Here is a 20,775-nt window from a genome sequence, read left to right on the forward strand (position 1 = left end):
GACCGATGTGCGAATAGGCCGAAGGCAGCACAACGCGCCAAGATCCGGATGTCACCGTGGTGGTTTCATAGTTGAGAGGCACTTCATCTGCAGTGGGGCGCCGAGATCCGGATGGCACCGAGGTGATGTCTAGCAAGTTGCTGTACTGGTGTGGTCATCCTACAATGCTGAAACTCGGCGTGGGTCGCCCCATTAGCCTGTGAGATGGCGTCAGTAGCGGACCGATGTGCGAATAGGCCGAAGGCAGCACAACGCGCCAAGATCCGGATGTCACCGTGGTGGTTTCATAGTTGAGAGGCACTTCATCTGCAGTGGGGCGCCGAGATCCGGATGGCACCGAGGTGATGTCTAGCAAGTTGCTGTACTGGTGTGGTCATCCTACAATGCTGAAACTCGGCGTGGGTCGCCCCATTAGCCTGTGAGATGGCGTCAGTAGCGGACCGATGTGCGAATAGGCCGAAGGCAGCACAACGCGCCAAGATCCGGATGTCACCGTGGTGGTTTCATAGTTGAGAGGCACTTCATCTGCAGTGGGGCGCCGAGATCCGGATGGCACCGAGGTGATGTCTAGCAAGTTGCTGTACTGGTGTGGTCATCCTACAATGCTGAAACTCGGCGTGGGTCGCCCCATTAGCCTGTGAGATGGCGTCAGTAGCGGACCGATGTGCGAATAGGCCGAAGGCAGCACAACGCGCCAAGATCCGGATGTCACCGTGGTGGTTTCATAGTTGAGAGGCACTTCATCTGCAGTGGGGCGCCGAGATCCGGATGGCACCGAGGTGATGTCTAGCAAGTTGCTGTACTTGTGTGGTCATCCTACAATGCTGAAACTCGGCGTGGGTCGCCCCATTAGCCTGTGAGATAGCAGTTCTTTGGATTTGGGCCTGGCTCGTCTGCTGTAGTGGGGCGCCCCTTTACCGTTTCAGTTGCCATTCAGCTGAGTTTCGGCTGCTCTTGATGCTACAGCGACAGGCGGCTGCAACAGGACTCTCAAAATGGCGGCCTGTTCTTTGGATTTGGGCCTGGTCCACTAAAATGGCCCTGGGACACCTTAGAACTCGGACGCTCGATTTTTTTTTCCTTTCCTGTACATGCAAAAAAAGGTAAATGCCCGGTACGTTACACGCTTCATCTGCCACGATGAACTCTCTAGAGGAACCGAAAAAAAATATAGTTGTGGTAACTATACCATGCATTGTCATATGGAGAGGTGGCACCAATTAATTATAGTGCTGCATAAAAGAGATTTGGAGGAGAACCCCTGACCTGCTAGTACATTCATCAAAGAAGTGGCACTGAGAGCTTCAGAGGCAAGGGAAACGGTCCCAAATATTTAGAAGAACTTTGGAAAGATTAAAATGACATGTTTAGATTGTGGCAAATTTATTTCATGTGGACATCTGAGTGTTACTCTAATAAATACAGTATATGAACATCATCATAGTCGATGGTTGGTAGAGACATTTTGACTATATCCTGGACCTGCCCGTCCTCGCCCAAAATGGCGCCAGAATAAATGGGACTCGTAACTCCTTGTTGTGTACTGGTTGCAGAACCTTGAAATCACGAGATACGTATGCAGTTTTGAAGCACATGGCGGGCGGGGACGAGAATTGATTGAATATTTCGACATCCCTATTGATATTAAGTTCTGATGTGTTATTGATTACTGTACTGTTGAAAGTTCGAATTAACGTCACCCATGGTACTTGCCCGCAAATGTATATCTAGATAATTTTATTGTAACTGGCCCTGTCGTATTTTAATTATAAAATGTACGTCCACCGATTCCGTAACTGTTAGACACCTTAGTTCTTGCAACCTAATGGCCCGCCCGTTACGTTCCTCTACAGTGTAAATGTCTATTTATCATATACGATTACAGTTTGCTCCGTGGCCGGCCCACGTGGTTATAGGCTCGTATTTGTATAATGAAATTTTCACAATAAAGGTTTTTAAAAGAAAACATGGTAGTAGTATATACATTGGTAAAGTTTTTAATAATAGTCACTGTTTTAGAATCATTAAAAGGCAAGTGAAATAAAGCAGACCAATTACATGAAGGGTAAAAGGTATAATACGATGGAACGCAGTAAAGATAAATGGTCAAGGGCTGTTGTGTTTTCTATTCCTGCAACATAAAGTGATCGATAAGAATCTCATATTCAGGCGTATCGGCGACTAAGACAGCAGGTCGACCCTCTTTTGCTCAACGGCTCCGTCATGGGACGAAGAAACGCTCTTTTTCTCGAAAAAAGAATATATTTTACTTGCAGGACAGTTGTAAAATTTCCGGGAAAGTACATTAGCCTGGAACATTATAACATATATTTAAGAAAAAATAATGTTCGGAAGTAATGAAAAGCGTAATTTTTAGGTCATATGACCAAGCCTTTCATCATTACAATAAGAAAAGTAAAATGAACCAATGAAAAGTTTTATTAACAAGTCACATGACTTGTTATGCTTACGTTACGCGCTGCGCGCCCCGGATGACTTCCGGATGCGCTAACGCGGCGCGTCATATGACGCATTACGCGACAACGCAGGTACAGAATATAGTCAAAATGTCTCCACCAACCAGCGGTCGGAACACAACCCCTTTCAGCAGGCTAAATAGTTCTGTTAAATGACAACAGAAGGGACAGGCAACAAGAACCATCAGTCAAAGAGGGGAGGGCTAGTTCTTCTCTACCGGGTTACATTGGGGCGCTACCGGAACTGATCGAATTGGTAGTCTACAGTGTTTCTGGATGTTTCAGACTGAAGCTGGGGTTAGCATGAGAGCAGCACCATTTCGTAGCTCCGTCGTGGTCATTCCGCAACCAATCATGGCAGCCGTTCTTTATCGTTATTTTGGGCGGGGTGGGTGGCGGAGCAGAGCTGTTTTGCAGCCATCATTGTGTGGAGTTCAGTTCATCTCACTAGTTTTGTATTTGTCATGAGGGGTTGTTCCTAATGTTTCTATTTTAGCGAGGTCAAAAAGAGATCCCATTAGTGGCCTACTGATTTTGCTCGATTCCTTTTCTTTTTTTTTACACGATTTTTCGTTATCTGCAAAGACTAAACAGAGTATTGCGACTCTGTGTTTGTTTGTAAATAGAGAATGAACCAAAGAGAACTAATTCTAAAACAGTAAATACTTGGATAACAATGAATCAAATGGAGAGAGAAGCAGGCACGACGGATTACAATGGGGGCAAAGACCTGCGTTAACTACCTTTCACTATCTGCAAAGAGAGAGTACTCCTAATAGAAATGAGGGGGGGGGGCACCATTCAAAGCAGATCAGTGTGCATAAACACGAAAATGTTTTCACTTACCACGTACTTGACATTCGACAGCTTATGATATTTGCTATTAAAAAACCATTGAAATTCACTGAAAAAACCATAGGTTATAGACCATATATAGTTAGGAATTAGCATTTACAAAACCTTGAAAATTCACTGAAAAAACCATAGGTTATAGACCATATATAGTTAGGAATTAGCATTTAAAAAACCTTATTTTACTCACACAAAACCATTGAAATTCCATATATAGTTAGTTGCACTAACTATATATCGCGCACCTGCAATCCACTGCTGATGATGTCACATATTACATCATTCATGACATGGTCAGTGACATCACTGATGACATCACTGATGACATCTCAAATGACATCACTGATGACATCACTGATGACAACATCCAGTGACTGTATGTTTCTGTAAAGTTAAAATGTGTCTTACATATTGAAGAATGAGTGGAAGTATAAGTGTCTGGACAAAGGATTTAGTAGGTGCATGACTGAATGCATGAGTGAGTGATTAAATGTGTCTCACTGAGTGCATGGGTTAGTGACTAAAGTGTCTTAATTTGTGCATCATTATGTCTGTTGTTCTGTAAACTGCTGCATGTTTTGATCAGTAGCTATATGATTAACTATATGGGTTATTGATTGATTGCCCAAGTATTTGCATGGGAGACTGAGTGTGTGTGTGGCTGGATGGGAGGTGTGTGACTCTGTACAGATCAATGTGTACTTGTATCAATGATTGTATAAGAGAGTAAGTATGTGTTAGTATATGGTTGAAAACGTAAGGTGCTCTATGTTTAACTGTATAGAGTAGAAAATGGAAGTGTGATTGATTCTTTACAGGACTGACTAGGTGTGTGAGTAACTCCATGGATGAGTGGCAGAGTGTGAGTGTCTGTATAGGTGTATGAGTGCATATGATTGTGTTGTAAACATGAGTGATTGTATGTATGAATGATTGTATGGGTGAATGAGTGAATGTGTGTGTAGACGTAGGAATCAGTGAGTACGTATGTAGTAACTAGTATTGGTGTGTCAATGGTTTCAAAAATTATACTCTGTTTTTAACACTGGGTGAAACAGAGGTTATATTAAAATGTGAGGAGATGCATTGTATTGTCACATGAATGATATCATCAGTGATGTGATCATTGATGTCAAGTGAGATGTCATCAGTGATGTCATTTGAGATGTCATCAGTGATGTCATCAGTGATGTCACTGACCATGTCATGAATGATGTAATATGTGACATCATCAGCAGTGGATTGCAGGTGCGCGATATATAGTTAGTGCAACTAACTATATATGGAATTTCAATGGTTTTGTGTGAGTAAAATAAGGTTTTTTAAATGCTAATTCCTAACTATATATGGTCTATAACCTATGGTTTTTTCAGTGAATATATATATATATATATATATAAACACAATATAAACCTTCTTCTAGCTTTGCTTTTTAATCGTATCTTGCATCATCACCTCACTTTTCGCTTTGAAATGTAATTTGGGAGGCTGAGCACGGTCTTAACTTTAGCATGATCTTAATTACAGGGCGATGTCTTTCAGCGAAGCTTTTACGCATCGTGACTCATGAAATATCAGAGCAGACATTGCTGTTTGTGGTTTGTGTGACTAAGAAGCAATAATTTACACAGTGAAGGCGTCGAAAGAAGAGATAGACAGTCATTAAGCCGCAACGTCTCCCTGTGCCGCTTTTGTTAAAGGAAATTATTAAGTTGCACTTGGAAGATTACATCTCCGCTTTAAACTTTCTTTTTAATGTCTGTTTTCAAAACAGTGTCGCGTAATTAGCGAGCTCGCACTGTGTGGTCTAGTGATGGAGGCGTCCCAAAAAAAACGAGTTTTCATGCTGTCGACAAATTGTTTTCTTTTGAATTTGGTAAATAACTGTGCTTTGATATAGTGGCTCTTAAATTACTGCTAGTCTGCTCATCTGTATCCATTTGATGACAGGCATGCAAGTGAAAAAGGATATCTCTTCCATGGATGAAATGTGACAGCACTTAGAAACAGCATTATGGTCCGTCAAAGGCGGGCAAGAATCGCTACATGTTTAGACCTTCCCTGTCTCTTTTGCCCCGCTTGAGTGATGCTAAGATGGCCATGAAGAGACGTGAAGTCAGTTCTTCTTGAAGTTATAGGAAGAATGGAAATCTGGGTTGAATGTCGGCTGCAGCCGGCCTCAAATAAATATGCTGTCAGCCCATCAGTTTGTGTCTTTTTATTTATATTTCTTCAACGTTTTTCAGAGTGGAGATGTTGGCCAGGAAGTGTTACCAGCCACCAATATCGAGGCAATGCTTAATCCAAGGCGCTCTTCAATTTCAACTAGCGGCAACTTTGTTCCACCTCATAGGGAGCCCAACGACTTAGGGGGCAAATTTATGAAATTCTACTCAATGCAGTAGAGCAACCAACGTTTTGGTGCTGTGGGAAGTTAGGAGAAGAGAGCATGCATCGCCATACCTAGTAATGTATGGCACTGCTGCTGTCATCTCATGTGCTTGCACATAAGCATGCTGCCTAGTGTCACACAATTTTGCACCTTAGCGCCAAGTTGTCAGCATGATGTCTAGCATTTGTTACAAACTAGAAGGGTACCTTTCCAGTTCAAAATATTATGCTAAGATAGAGTTAAAAACTTTTGAAAAGTTTTATGTGTGCTCTTTAGTGTGGTGAACATGAAAAGTGTGGAGAAATAAAACAAGTAACAACAGCCTCAAAGAGGTGTTATTTTTGGGTGCATAGCTCCCTCTAGAAAGGTTTTTAGAGAGGGCTTTATATCAAAAGTCATGGGTGGCTGCATGAAAACGCACATGTAGCACCCATGTTACGCTCCCTTACCACGTTAAAGGTTTGTGCTGGAAAGTAAATCCCAATTCTAAACTTTGTGCCAGTTTGTATCACCTTTGTGATGCAAACGCAGGTACATAGGGGCAGATTTATGATGACTGGCGCATCCCCAGGGATGCGCCAGTTATCATGCGCCGCTGCTCCGCCACCCATGGTGCGCCGCATTTACAATGCGGCGCACCATGGGGCAAAAACGGCACAGATGCGTGGCGCATCTGTGCCGTAAAGGTGGCGCCTTGCTGGAGTTGCGTCGCAAGCGCGATGCAGCTCCAGCAAGGCTCGGGGGTGCCCCATCTTCACAATGCTGCGTCAAGACATACGCCTGCTTCAAGCAGGCGCAGGGTTTTGACGCAGCATTGTCCTGACAGTGACTGAGTGAAATCTTATAGATTTCACTCAGCCACTTTTAGGAGGCGTTCCTGCGCAGGAACGCCCCCCCCCTGCGCAGGAACGCCTCCTTATGGCACAGGGCTTTACAACGTGACGCATCTCCTAGATGCGTCACGTTGTAAATAGGGCGCATTGTTTGCGCCACCGTTGCGTCAAATAAAGTGACGCAATTGCGGCGCAACGGCCTCATAAATCTGCCCCAAAGTGTTAGTAAATCTGCCTGACAGTACATTAAAAATCAGTAACTTCCCATGGATTGTTCATTCCAGCTGCTTAGATCACTGGTATTCTGCTCGCTTCTTTTCCAAGTTTTAAGCAGAACTGGCAGCGTGTATTGGAGATGTATTAATTGGAGGGGGCATAGGGACTAAAAATATAATTCATCCATGTGCTGCAGACCATATAAAATATGACTCCCAGCTTTATAGAAAGGCAAAAACAGGAACAGGAGGTGTTTTACATCTACGAAATTTTACCTTTCCCAGCCAAGTACAACATCTGCATTTAAAAAATGCTTGACTCAAATAATTTTGTGATGAATAAAGCAGTTTTAATAAAGTAGAAATAAACCCTAAAAGAAACTTGAATCAAGGTTTATGACCCAAACATATTTAGATTAAAAAGATGCCAATATAATAATAGCTCGATGACAAGACAGGGGAATTAGAACTAAAGGAGACATTTTTGGTGAGTTTGCACTGTTTTAGGCAGGTCCTTGTAATGGGGTACAAGTTACACGGCCAAGACAGCACTGCCAAATCATGAATCTCTTCTCAAACCTGCATTGGGACAGTAGTCATTACAGCACCCATACCATTTCACACAGGAGGAAGCAATGCGAATCTAAGAAGTAGTGGGAAATGTCTGGAACACCAGTAAAGTACCATGAATGTTTGGGGTTGGAAACCCTCAATATTGAGGTGGGGAGTGTTGGCTCCTTGTATGTCCTAGAAGAGGGTATGAGTAAACAGGACTCAGCCCAAAATAAAACCGAGGGCATAAGAACAAATCTAATATTACGAACTTCCATCATAAATTACAAACATCACATGAGGGAACGGTTTGGGTCATTTAGGTAAGATCTTGAGATATAAGTCGCCCCTACATTTGCAACGTGGCAGTGCTCTCAAGGGCAAGGGGAAAAGTGACAGATCACTCTTTGCTAAACTAAAATGACTTACGTCTTTATGGATGAAGGGTACATGTGTGTTTTTTCCATGAAGATATGCATGGCTCATAGGCAAAAAAGACTATAGAGCTCACTGAGTTGAGAGGTTAATAATTTGGCTACTAGGATTGCTGTATTCCTTTTTTCTAAAAAATTTTGAGATTAAATTAGCTACATACAATAGAATGAACACAGTGTTCCTGTACTTCAAGATACTGTGTAGTACATAGCAACAACCTTACTGACGTGGATGCAAGAGGATACGAGAAGCCGTGTCAGTAGAGTGATCTAGAGCACAAAAGTAAGTCGCTTTAATTTCAGTAACTACTCCTGATATGCATTTCAGATATTGTCAAATTCAACAACATAACCATCATGCGATCTGCATGAAAACCATTGTAAAATAAGGAGCATGCTTGGAGTTAGGCAAGGAGCCTGCATTGGAAAAGTCTATGCTCTCCGTTTGAGGTATACAGTTTGGACATGGAGATCCTGATTTATTGGGGAATAAAAATGACGGGGGAATATTTAATACTAAGTCAGATTTTGAGGGGTGGGGTTAATGCTTGTTGTGGTGTAATGACAACATATATTATGTGCTTTTACTTACCTCGTGTGCTTAAGTAGGTATTGTGGAATGACATTTTCTCATGTTCTCTTGGCAAAAATGCTTGCTGAAGACTAATCAATTTTTCTTTTAACATAAGATTTTATTAAAAGAAAAACAGAGTCAGGGAATCAATCACAATCAGAGCAATACATTCGAATCAAGGTACAAATCAAGCAAAAATTACATTAGCATACAATTCGTACTATGGGTCCAGCTTGGGCCATGGCTAGCTCAGTTGTCGGAGATTCGCAGAGTTCACCCCGATATTTGCTCCAATAACAAATCAAATTTTGAGGAAAAATATTATTTTCAGTTATCTATATCATGGTTAAACAAGCATTAGAAATGCAATCGGGCTCGGATTTATTTGAGTTTGAGCTAATGGCATTGTAAATGCCAATGTATTGTTGCTATGTGTTATGGAGTGTGTTCATGTGGTGTGTACTGCCAGTGATCTCCTTGTGAGTGTGAGAATATTGCACCGTTACTGCCTGTGATGTCCTTCTTGTGAGTGTGAGGAGCTTGCACCTCTGCTGCCTGTGGTCTCCTTGTGAGTGCAAGAAGATTGCACTGCTGCTGCCTGTGATGTCGTTCTTGTGAGTGTGAGAAGCTTGCACCACTGCTGCTTGTGATGTCCTTGTGAGTGGGAGAAGCTTGCACCTCAGCTGCCTGTGGTCTCCTTGTGAGTGTAAGAAGCTTGCACAGCTGCTGCCTGTGATGTCCTTCGTGCGAGTGTGAGAAGCTTGCACCGCTGCTGCCTGTGAGTATGAGAAAGATTGCATTGAGCATCTCTGTGCTGTGCCTGTTCTTTGTAAGGGACTCTTGCTCTGTTGCTGCTGCTGCCTTGGCACAGTACCTGCTGTGAGTGTGTAAGGGAAGCTTGCACCACTGCTGCTTGTGATGTCGTTCTTGCGAGTGTGAGAAGCTTGCACCTCTGCTGCCTGTGGCCTCCTTGTGAGTGTAAGAAGCTTGCACTGCTGCTGCCTGTGATGTCGTTCTTGTGAGTATGAGAAGCTTGCACCGCTGCTGCTTGTGATGTCCTTCTTGTGAGTGGGAGAAGCTTGCACCTCAGCTGCCTGTGGTCTCCTTGTGAGTGTAAGAAGCTTGCACAGCTGCTGCCTGTGATGTCCTTCTTGTGAGTGTGAGAAACTTGCACCGCTGCTGCCTGTGAGTATGAGAAGATTGCATTGTGCATCTCTGTGCTGTTCCTGTTCTTTGTAAGGGACTCTACTCACTACTCTAGTCACTACTCTGCACTCACTACTCTACTCACTACTCTACTCACTACTCACTACTCTACTCACTACTCTACTGACTACTCTACTCACTAGTCTACTCACTACTCACTACTCTGCACTCACTACTCACTACTCACTACTCTCCACTCACTACTCTACTCACTACTCACTACTCTACTCACTACTCATTACTCTGCACTCACTACTTTACTCACTACTCTACTCTACTCACCTCACTACTCTACTCACTACTCTACTCACTACTAACTACTCAACTCACTACTCTACTCACTACTCTGCACTCACTACTCACCTCACTACACTACTCACTACTCTCTTCTCACTACTCACTACTCTGCACTCACTACTTTACTCACTACTCACTACTCTACTCACTACTCATTACTCTGCACTCACTACTTTACTCACTACTCTACTCTACTCACCTCACTACTCTACTCACTACTCTACTCACTACTAACTACTCAACTCACTACTCTACTCACTACTCTGCACTCACTACTCACCTCACTACACTACTCACTACTCTCTTCTCACTACTCACTACTCTGCACTCACTACTTTACTCACTACTCTACTCTACTCTACTCACCTCACTACTCTACTCACTACTCACTACTCTGCACTCACTACTCACTACTCACCTCACTACTCTATTCACTACTCACTACTCTACTCACTACTCACTACTCTACTCACTACTCTACTCACTACTCTACTCACTACTCACTACTCTACTCACTACTCTGCACTCACAACTCACTACTCTAGTCACTACTCTGCACTCACTCCTCACTACTCTACTCACTTCTCACTACCCTACTCACTACTCTGCACTCACTACTCACTACTCTACTCACTACTCACTACTCTACTCTCTACTCACTACTCTACTACTCTACTCACTACTCTACTCTCTACTCTACTCACTACTCTACTCCCTACTCTACTCACTACTCTACTCACTACTCTACTCACTACTCACTACTCTACACACTACTCTGCACTCACATCTCACATCTCACAACACTTACGACTTGAAAGCGCTGCAACAAAAGATGTTACAGTTAACCAATGAATTGGTACGCAGTTTACATACATAGGAAGGATGGACATTTACGTTGGCTTTGCTTGTTCTTCCTATCAAAACCGATGTTCGCAGCAAGAGTTTAACTCAGTGAGACATCTTGCTGTACATTATGCGTGTTAGTGCTTACAAACTACTGTATTCAAACTACGTTTTGTAGTGTTCTGCTCTGCAGTGCCTTGTATGACCTCTGAGCCCTCCATTGCCATTTGACCCGCACTAAAGTGCACAGGTGCACATCCCCTCCCTGGCCCAGGGCCTGGGTTATTGCCCTGTGTCCTTTATGTGCTGCGTACAAGTGCCTAGATCTGCTTGCGTCCGTTCTGCCGTGCCATGAATAGGCGCTGGAAGGAAGCGTGTCACCTCTACATTCATTGTGTAACAGTTTGTTCTAGCCTAGGCAGCAGTGTAGCTCACTGTATGTCTTGTGCTGTGTCATGCTGCACTGCATTCTGCAGCATTGTCTCCCATCTCATTGTCTCGCCTAGCCGGCTTTTCAAATTTTGGTTATCCATTTGTTGTTGAAAGTGATTCTCCCCGCCAAACCTCACAGGTTATTTGTTCGTCGCTGCATATTTGTTCTAGTGCGGAAAAGGGATGTTCTTGTGCAAGATCCTTGTCGATAACACCTACATCCGGTCTTCGTCCGGCTTTCCAGTTCTGCATCTGCAGTCAATGCTATTGGTCTTTGTCTGTCTTTTAGTTTTCCCAACTCTACTTTAATGATAATCAGCATTTCATCTCGCCACCGTTAGAAACATAGTTGGTCTCGTTCATTATGCAAATATCCAGTTTTCTGTGTTTCATGCAGCCGCAGCCCGGTCAGCTTGGCCTACCCCAGGTGACAGGAGAGGGGGGGAGGGGGAGGGGGAGGATGGAGGGGGGTTGAGGGGGGAGGAGGGGGGGGGGATACTGGAGCACTCTCAACCCAATGGGCTTTGCATTATTTCTTTGGTGTTTTTTTAGCTGATCTGAGCCATAGTTTTCATCCGTTTATAGTGCCTGGTGCGTTTCTCAGTGATAAGATTTGTTGTAGTTATTAGTTTTCACAGGTGCTCGGTGTGAGCTGCTATAACGCATATTTACGTGCTCCGACTTAAAGCATTTTTTCCTTGTAATCCCCTCTAGAAATGTCCTGGCCTTTTTGACATAATCCGCGAACTCCTTTTGGCCCGTGTTTTGGCAAGATAAGAGTGTTCCTGCTCGAAATAGTGTGTTATAAGAATACATAATCCTTGTATCCCACCTTCTTAAAGATTGATGGAGTTTTGGCAGCGCAAATCACGAACAGCTTGGATCCGTGTGCTGTTTTGTGTTTACACAGGCGCTCCTCGCATTGTGATGCTTTACAATTTCAGCTTGGCAAACCGGTGCAGACTAGAGCGCCTCGCAGTTCGGTGCTTCTGCTGCCGCTGCCCTGCGCGTGCCCATTACCCAGTGCGGATGGGCTCGGGGGCCATACGGGAGCACAGCGGCGCTGCTGCTGCCACTTGCACGTCCCCATAAACTGCAGAGAGCACCGCAGCACATCTACTGCTCCTGGCACGTGCCCATAAACTACACACTAAATCAGGCGGGGAGACGGGGGGTGAGCCAGAGAGCGGCAGAGCAGCTCCCCGGGCCGGCAGGAAGGAGCTGCACACGGCGTCTATGCCTGTGTGCACGTGAGGAGGACGCGCGCCAGACAAACACACTGCTAGATGGTGAACGCGCGCACACCATCTGGAATGCATTACACGGCCACCCTGACAGCTCCTAATTATAATTAATGTACTTCTTTGCGCGAGCACGAACGAAATATGCCCAAAATGGCGGAACAAAACTACATTTACCCTATCACTTCAAGCCTATTAAAACGACAACACAACGAAGACGAATCACTGGCCAGATGACAGAACACGCTAAGGAATGTGTGGAATTTGTCTCGGCCAAAGCCCTAGGAGATACTTCTTTTTTTTCTTCTTTAACATTAGTTCTCTAACTCCTCCCACTTTCAGTGGGGAGGAGTCCGAGCCCTAAAAAGGAATAAACTGAAGAAAATTGCTAAGGTGAAATCTTATTCCTAGACACTGGGAGATCAAATATATGTAGCTACCCCTTCATTGGCACCGACCCCAACATCGGACATCTGAATTGGTGCCTGGTGCTGAGCAAATGGCTGCAGAGATGTGAAGCAGTAATTGTGACCTCAGACCATGATTGTCAAATCATCAGCCCTGACACAGTGAAAGAAAACTCTCGACAACATGTTTTAGGGAAAAGGGATTTCTACACCAAGTACTGATTGCATTTGGTTGCATTTTAGTATAATCATATTCATTCTTGCACTTCACTAACAGCTGCTTGTCTGTAACTGAAAGTGGTATTCGGTTGCCTGACTTCATCCCTAACTGTCTAAGTTTTGGGAGCTATCCTACCTCTGCCAGTCACATCTGAACATCCTGATAATCCACCCAACAGTTTTACTATGGATGTCCTTCCTTCCTTACACCCTGGGTTGCTTAAAGACCATTGAAGAGGTCTGTGATGACTTTGACACTCCACACCCGTAGTTCAAGCTTCTTACTTAACTTCTCTCCTTAGGGTATCCATCTCAGATGCCCAGCTAAAGAACAGTACATTCAATGTTTAGGCCTGCTAGGTCCTGAAAGGGACTTGATCCAGAGAGTCTTCCACTGCTTCCCTCTCTACTGTTATTCTGCATTTGTAAACTGCTCCTCCATTAATTGATTGAGGAGTGAAAAATGCACATTCTATAGCTTATCTTCTATTGCTGCAAGGGGGATGTTAGATCATTGATTTCTGGCCAAGTATAGAAACTGATCCTAACTGGTCTGCACTCCTACCATTCCAGGAATACACCTTCATAAACACATACATATGTGTAGTGTAAATATCGTTCCATAGGGGCGCCACTCCATAGTTCATAAGAATATTATTTTAGGAAAGTTGTGCTTTTCAGTGGCTAAAATGCTGTCACTCCTGTGAGAGCCCCATACACTCACAATATAGCTGGTGTTTTTGAAACACTGTACTTCACAATGGATTGCACCTTCACCGTTCCAGGCCAGACTCCGTGGGCTCTTTCTACAATTGGTAGCTTCAAGAAATCATGCCTTTCGTTTGGGAGGTCTTTCACTAGCTCCAGCTCAGCCCTCATAAATGCATGCTAAAAAAATGGTTGTGAAGAGAAACCTTGCAGAAGGTGCAATCTTAGTGTAATGTCGGGTCTACTCATTCCCACTCTGCAAGACAAAAATTGTCGCTCTCCAATATTTCTGCATGTGACCTTGATTCCCAGAGAGAGCAATTCCAGCCTACTCTTGTCCTTCTTCCCACTGCTTTCTCGTTCATTCTTCATCACCTTGTGTGGTATATTTCTCCCCTCTTTCCACTCTCCTCCACTTCCCACTCTGCTCCCTTACCTCTCTTGAGTTCATTAACCACTCCTCCCCTCAGTCTTTACCTCTCCCTATATCCTTAATCCTGTGTTTTCATCCCCATCTGACCCATTTCAGCCTTTCATGTATTCTTCTATGCCTCTCAGCCTATTCTTGCTCCTCCACCTTTTCCCCTCTAACTAATTGACCTCCTAGTTTTCTCTTTTCATTCACTTCCTATGCACATCATCTGTGTCATGATGGTGCATAAGTGCTAGCACACATCAAACCTGCGCCCCCACTCTCACTCAATCATCCCATGTACTCCAGGGACATCTAAAGTGCCCTGTTATTTCCATGGTAAAAGGAGGCAATTTTCACCTGTATATTCACAGTTATGAACGTTTAGGTTGGCTTTTATAGCTGGAAGAAGGAGACTGTTGGGGCCTCATTTATGAGGCCGTGCGTCACTTTTACGCTGCCGGTGCATCACTTTTTGTGACGCACCAGCAGCGTAAATAATGTGCCTTGTTGCACCATATTTACAAAGTGACACATCTAGGTATATGCGTCACTTTGTAAACTCCTGCGCCACATTATACCTGCGCCAGGTATAATGTATGCAGGGGGGGCGCGTTCTGACGCAAGAAAGGGTCATAGAAGTGACGCAGTGAAATCTATAAGATTTCACTGCGCCACTTCTAGGACACAAATGCGTCAATTTCCTACACCTGCCTCACAGCAGGCGTAAGCCTGACGCAGGTCCTTTCACATGGGGCTTGCCCCATGTGAAAGGACACATTGCTGGAGTTGCGTCACTTTTGTGACACACTCCAGCAATGCGTCACTTTTGCGTCATACAGATACGTCAGAAATACTGACGTATCTGTAACTCCTTGCGCCATGATGCATCATACTGTAAATATGACGCATCATTGGTGTCGCAAGGAGTGCGCAGTGAAAAGTGACGCATCGCTGTTTTCACGCAGCGATGCGTCACTTTTCATAAATGAGGCCCATGGTGTGTTATATCCTCAGCAGAAGAGATAGTTTAACTCATGACTTGTGGTCAAGGCCATGTTCGAGATAGATATTGATGCTCTCAGAAATGTGGGTTCCTTTCAGACTCTCACAGGGGCCCCAAACTCGCAGGAGCCAGTTTGAGACAGTTAATATTTAAACCGCATCCAGCTGCCATTGCATTTCCCATGCAATCAAGGAAGGTGGCAGTACCTGGATAGTAGTTTCGGTTGATACACTTACCTGAGCCCCATGGATTTCTAGATTTTACTTTCCTGATTTCCAGTCTTCCTGGATCGTGTCAGGACCCCAAAGACTGCAAATGGTTAGTGTTAAGATACTTGATGCTATGCATAAACACAGTTCTAAATTAAAGTTGAGAGTCAGGGGAACCATCTGAGCAACAAGCATCAAGGCATCTTAGAAGATATTCAGCACATTTGAAAGAGAATCACAGATGCGCTAGCATTCTGGTGTCTGAAGTCACTATAGACTTTACAAAAGGCTTGCATATGCAACAGAAGAATCACCAATCTAAAAAAGTCATGAACAGTCAGCTAACATATTATTAGAGCACTTCTGTCAGGTAATTAACAAGAATAACTATTCATCTGTGATGTAACAAATGCAACATTTAGTTTGAACATGAACATTAGAGAATGGACAGGGAAGAAATGGTATGTGGCATGTTATGTGCATAAAATATTGAACTAGCAAAGTTAATAAAACATGGTTCTAATATTGATTTGCATAACATAGAAACCCTGAAAAGCCGCAGTAAACCAAAGTGCTAAAACAAAAACAACAAATATATTAGGCTATGTAGAGCTATTAGTCATAGCCAACTTGTCCTAACATGTATTCTGCATTTATTCAGGTAATCTCACAAGTCAAAGGGATTGAAGCATATATATATATATATATATATATAACAGAAAGAATGACTCAAGCTAGGCCATGTTTCTCTTTCTCCTCAAATATACATCAGCACCAATTTTAATTTCTTGGGCTGGAGTGTACCCTGGTAAGGTCAAAATGCCATATCCCTGATTGATCCAAATATAAAGATCAGTGTTTCTCTCGCTCTGCAGCATCTACCCATGTGCCTCATATCTTTGCATCTAAAACACTCCAGTTCACTCTAGACATCATCTTTCTCACACCCATGTCTCAAGTTATCAATCACAACACATAGACAATGACTCTTCTATTCAAATCTTCCTTCAACCTACCTTGTCTACACTTGCCTATACATTTTTATAGTACACTCTTAATACTTCTCTTTCCATTAACATCGATCAGTCCCTTCCACCTCTGTCTGCCCTTGGCAGTTTTTTCCACATTCTGTGTAGGATTTCCTACTCAATCATCAACTCCTCTTAATCCTGCCAGTAGCTGTTCTATCTCCTGGAGTGCAACCATGCCCTAATTCTCTACCTTCAGCCAGGCACAGATTTCTGAGTACACTTCAGGGAATGTCATGTGGCATTCCGCGTTAGACCCTATTCCCCATGCGCGGAATTCTAAATAGCATCACATTGTGCACAGGGTTTATAGAGCAACTTGTGCAAACGCTCAGTCTATTTTCTTGTTTTCTGTTGGTATAACATGTTTCCCCATGAAGAAAGCCCTTACTATAGACACCCAGCAAATGTGAGAGTGAAATGTCCCCCTTCTCATCCTTAAAAGGGATTTACTCAAGCGATTGAATGGATGACTCTCCCACCATTTCCAGAGTTGGAAAGTATCCAACTAGACTTTGGTTATGCCCTCAGATTTATGTTTGCGGGTGCTTCCAAACTTCCAAGGCAAACCATGCCTTGGAACATCCCATGTCCACTCCTTCAGTGTGATTTTTGACTGTAACTTTCTCTGCACTTGGGACAGAGCAATTCATAATAGAAAAAAACTATTCGCCTGCCAGGAATCATTTGTTGGATTCCTGACAGACAGAAATTGAGATCCGTTCGTAAGTAACTGTGCTTAAGTCCGAAAATACCTTCAGGAAGAGGGCCCCTACTATTTTTAGAGCACAGTCTCAATACATAGTTAATGTGTAATAGAAAAACGGAATTCCAGATCCTTCCACCAGACTTGTGTTACCTTTGCTCAAAGCACAATAAAATATCCTTAGGCAAGTAGTATGGTTCACAGTGCGTTACAGGCAAGCCTCTAGCATGTTGATGGAGCAAGGTTTTGCACGTAAAGCGACTTGCTTGGACTCAACCCTCTCAAAATAATAAGTAATGTGTTAACCAACATGTTTTGTCTTATTAACAATGCAAAACACGACATTTCTAGTAAGCTGAGGAAGCTTGCATATGTGCTTTCTACTAACCGTAACTCAAGTGACCTAATATGGCCGCCGCAACACGGGAACTTTTCCTGCGCATGCATCTGTCATACTCACGTGACATAACATATTCTTAAGTTTGGTGGGAAACCTTTGCTTTTGCGCACTAGAACTAAAGATGGCTGCTATATGTTCTCATGTGCTAATGCTTGCATTGCTGCTTTTTACTAAGCTGTTCGTACTGCCTAATCACTACTGCTATAGTTAAAATAAAATAATGGGAATAGAGTAGAGATAAGTGGTGTACAGGGCATTCATTTATTCTTTGTTCTAAAACTGTTTCTCTTTGACTTTGCTACCAGCTCAAATTTGGACCTGATGTATCATTGCTGAACTCCATCTTGAACTTTCCACAAACCATGGCATTGAATCCCTGCCAATGACAGTCCTGCCTGCAATGCACCTGGGACAGATGACCTCTTAACCCTCAGAAAGGAGACAACTTACACATTTTTGTATATATTGTATTTGTTATTGAAACATCCATAGTTGGGTGGAATAAATGTGCATGGGAAATAAAAACATGGGAGGGAACATTAATTTGAATATTTGAATGAAATGATCTCATAACTGGTATGGTGTGATGACCTCTCCTCGCCTTTTGACCAATCAAATTGAGGGAATACACACATTTGCAACATTGGGGGGGTACACTGCCCTGGAAAGGTAGGCTTAGCTAGTTAGATTGTCCGACTTGTCCGAATAGCTGACCTGTCACTGACCCAACGCACTCAATAGGCGATCGAGAGCAGAGGTGCTGGCGGAGCACTCTGTCAGAAGAATCGATAACCCAATCGGGGTTCTGGGAAGGAGATGGATAACCCAATCGGGGTTCGTGAGGGAGATGATTCGCTAATCCAATCGGGGTCTGACTGTTAGCTTCAGAGAGGGGTGTGACGCTGGCGTTGCACTTTAGCTGTAGGTGCCAATCCTGACCAGCGGTGGTCCTGTCCTGGTTCAATTTGGGCCGTACTTTTCCTAATTCTGATCTGCACCGGATCTATCCTGTTGGCACCTGCACCATCGGGTGTCCTGTCCTTTATCTCAGCCCGTGGCGAGGGTTGGTCTTCACACCATTCTAGGAAAATATAAAGTTGCAAGGGTATGTCATTGTGCTGTTTCCTTTTTCTACCCTTCCTATATTTCAATGCTTAAAGAAAGTCTGATAATATTTTTGCATCATCTTACTTTGATTTTATTCTTTCTAATTGATCAAGCTCTGATTGATTTAGTATGAACTCTGACATTTAAATTATTTAGATAAAGTGCTTAAATCTTTCCCGAGTCTGTGGTTATTTTAATGAGTGCAATTGTTTATATACTGCCTATTAGTCTAACTCCCTTGATCCCTTGGGACTCTAGGTACCGGTGACAAGGATTGGTAAGTCAATGGTATAGGTCGTAAAAATGTATAATATTCTGATTTAGCGTAGGTTTACCTGTTCAAAGTGTGGATGTTTTATGGACCCAGGTGAGTGAGTATGGTAAAATCCCTAGCAGGTGAGCCCACGCTCTATCAATGTAAATGTAACCAAAGAGGTAATTCCAAGAACAATTGTGTAAATATTGACTGATCCTTAGTGAAGTAATGGCTGCTGTGCAACCTGTTGCTTTTTCCAATCTAGTTATCCTACACCCACCTTATCAAATCCATTGCACAGAATGTGAACTGCCTGCAGTTGCATTCCAACATGATCAGTGTGGAACAAGCAACAAAAGAGGCATATTCTCTCTCTCTCTCTCTCTCTCTCTCTCTGTAACTCCCATTCATCTTCATCCGCTCTTGAGTGTGATTCACCTTGTAATCAGTAGCGGTCGGTGGTGGGAGTAGCTGCCGGGCGGTGACGTGGGGAGGGGGAAGGGCAGGGTGGGGGGTAGTGATCTATGGATTACGGAGAATTACAGGTAAGTAAACATATAAATAAATAAAAGGAATTTCGATGTGTGCACTGCATCCCCAAATGCGATGCAGTGCACGCAACAACATTTGTTTTATTTTGTTATATGTTTACTTACCTGTAATCCTCCATATTCTATAAATTACTAACCCCACCCTGCCCCTCCCCATGTCACCGCCCGGCAGCTACTCCCGCCACACACTACTACTGCTTGTAATACTTCATGGCAGTTGTTGCCTGTGAGGTATTTGTTGATCCATGTCAGTAAGGCAGCACCATACCAGTTAGTGCATTTCAAAAGAAATGCCAAAAGGTATATAGTCCTGAGTGGTATGGATCCACAGGGGTAATCTTGCCAAATTTGGTCAACGTGTTAACAGCCTTACACCATAATAACCGATCCTTTCTTCTTGAACTGGCACAGTCCGGGGAGTTATATTCATTGTGACGATTGGGCCGCCTGCATGCATAACTCACCACATTCCAATGGGGCGACTGCCAGCTAAGACAATGGTCCCCAATTGTTCTGATCATCCCCACTCATTCGCCCACCAAATCTTTCACCAAGCATGATGGTACCACACTCATAACCTACAGGTCGGCATGTGACTAGGGGTGTGCGAAATTTGTGTCATTTGCTTTCACATAATTATGCAAAATTATGGCAAACTGACACAAAAGTACACATAGTTATGTGAAATTTAAATCCATTATTTATCAATGTGTTTTGGGGTGAAATGCATCCTCGTGTTAATTTTTGGTGTAAGAACAATTTTAACAAAAGTACTGCAAATAACAGCCACTCTCATTCCATTCTTCCCATGCATTTGCTGTAATTGTTTTGCAGCAAATGGCCATTAATTCCAGAAGTGGTGTCATTTCTGGAATTATGAGTAGCAAAGAGACAAACCACTGACGCACTTCCTGTTGCATACATTATTATTGGTTCCATCCTCACCAAAACCAATGCATTGGTGTAAGGTGAGCCCCCTTTTCTTTGGAATCTTTCTCTTGCCCCAATACTTATTGTGGATTCAATATACTTTGAATGGTTTCAGAAATAAATAAAGCTTGCCTGAGGTATCTGTGAGTGTATGGATCAAAAGTTGGTAAGTATGAGCATCTTGTGCCTTATTTTTTGTGTGAGTGAAAACTATTAGGACAAGCTCAGCTAAATTCAAATTGGTTTAAATAATTCTCCACTTGTATCAAAAATACTTATGATCTCTGCATGTGTATATGTCAATCTATCAAATATAATTTAGCTCTTTATTAATTTGTTTTAATCTCTGCCATTTTGTTAACATTCCCCATGTTTGTATGTTTTCTCTCACATCAGCATCCCTCTATCTTGTACATCCTCTGTGCATGTCTGGCAATCTCGACAACACTCAAAAGTATCATATGGTGAGTGGTACAATGTAAAAATCT

This window comes from Lissotriton helveticus, chromosome 4_1 (assembly GCF_964261635.1).
Source record: "Lissotriton helveticus chromosome 4_1, aLisHel1.1, whole genome shotgun sequence".
NCBI classification, from domain to species: domain Eukaryota; kingdom Metazoa; phylum Chordata; class Amphibia; order Caudata; family Salamandridae; genus Lissotriton; species Lissotriton helveticus.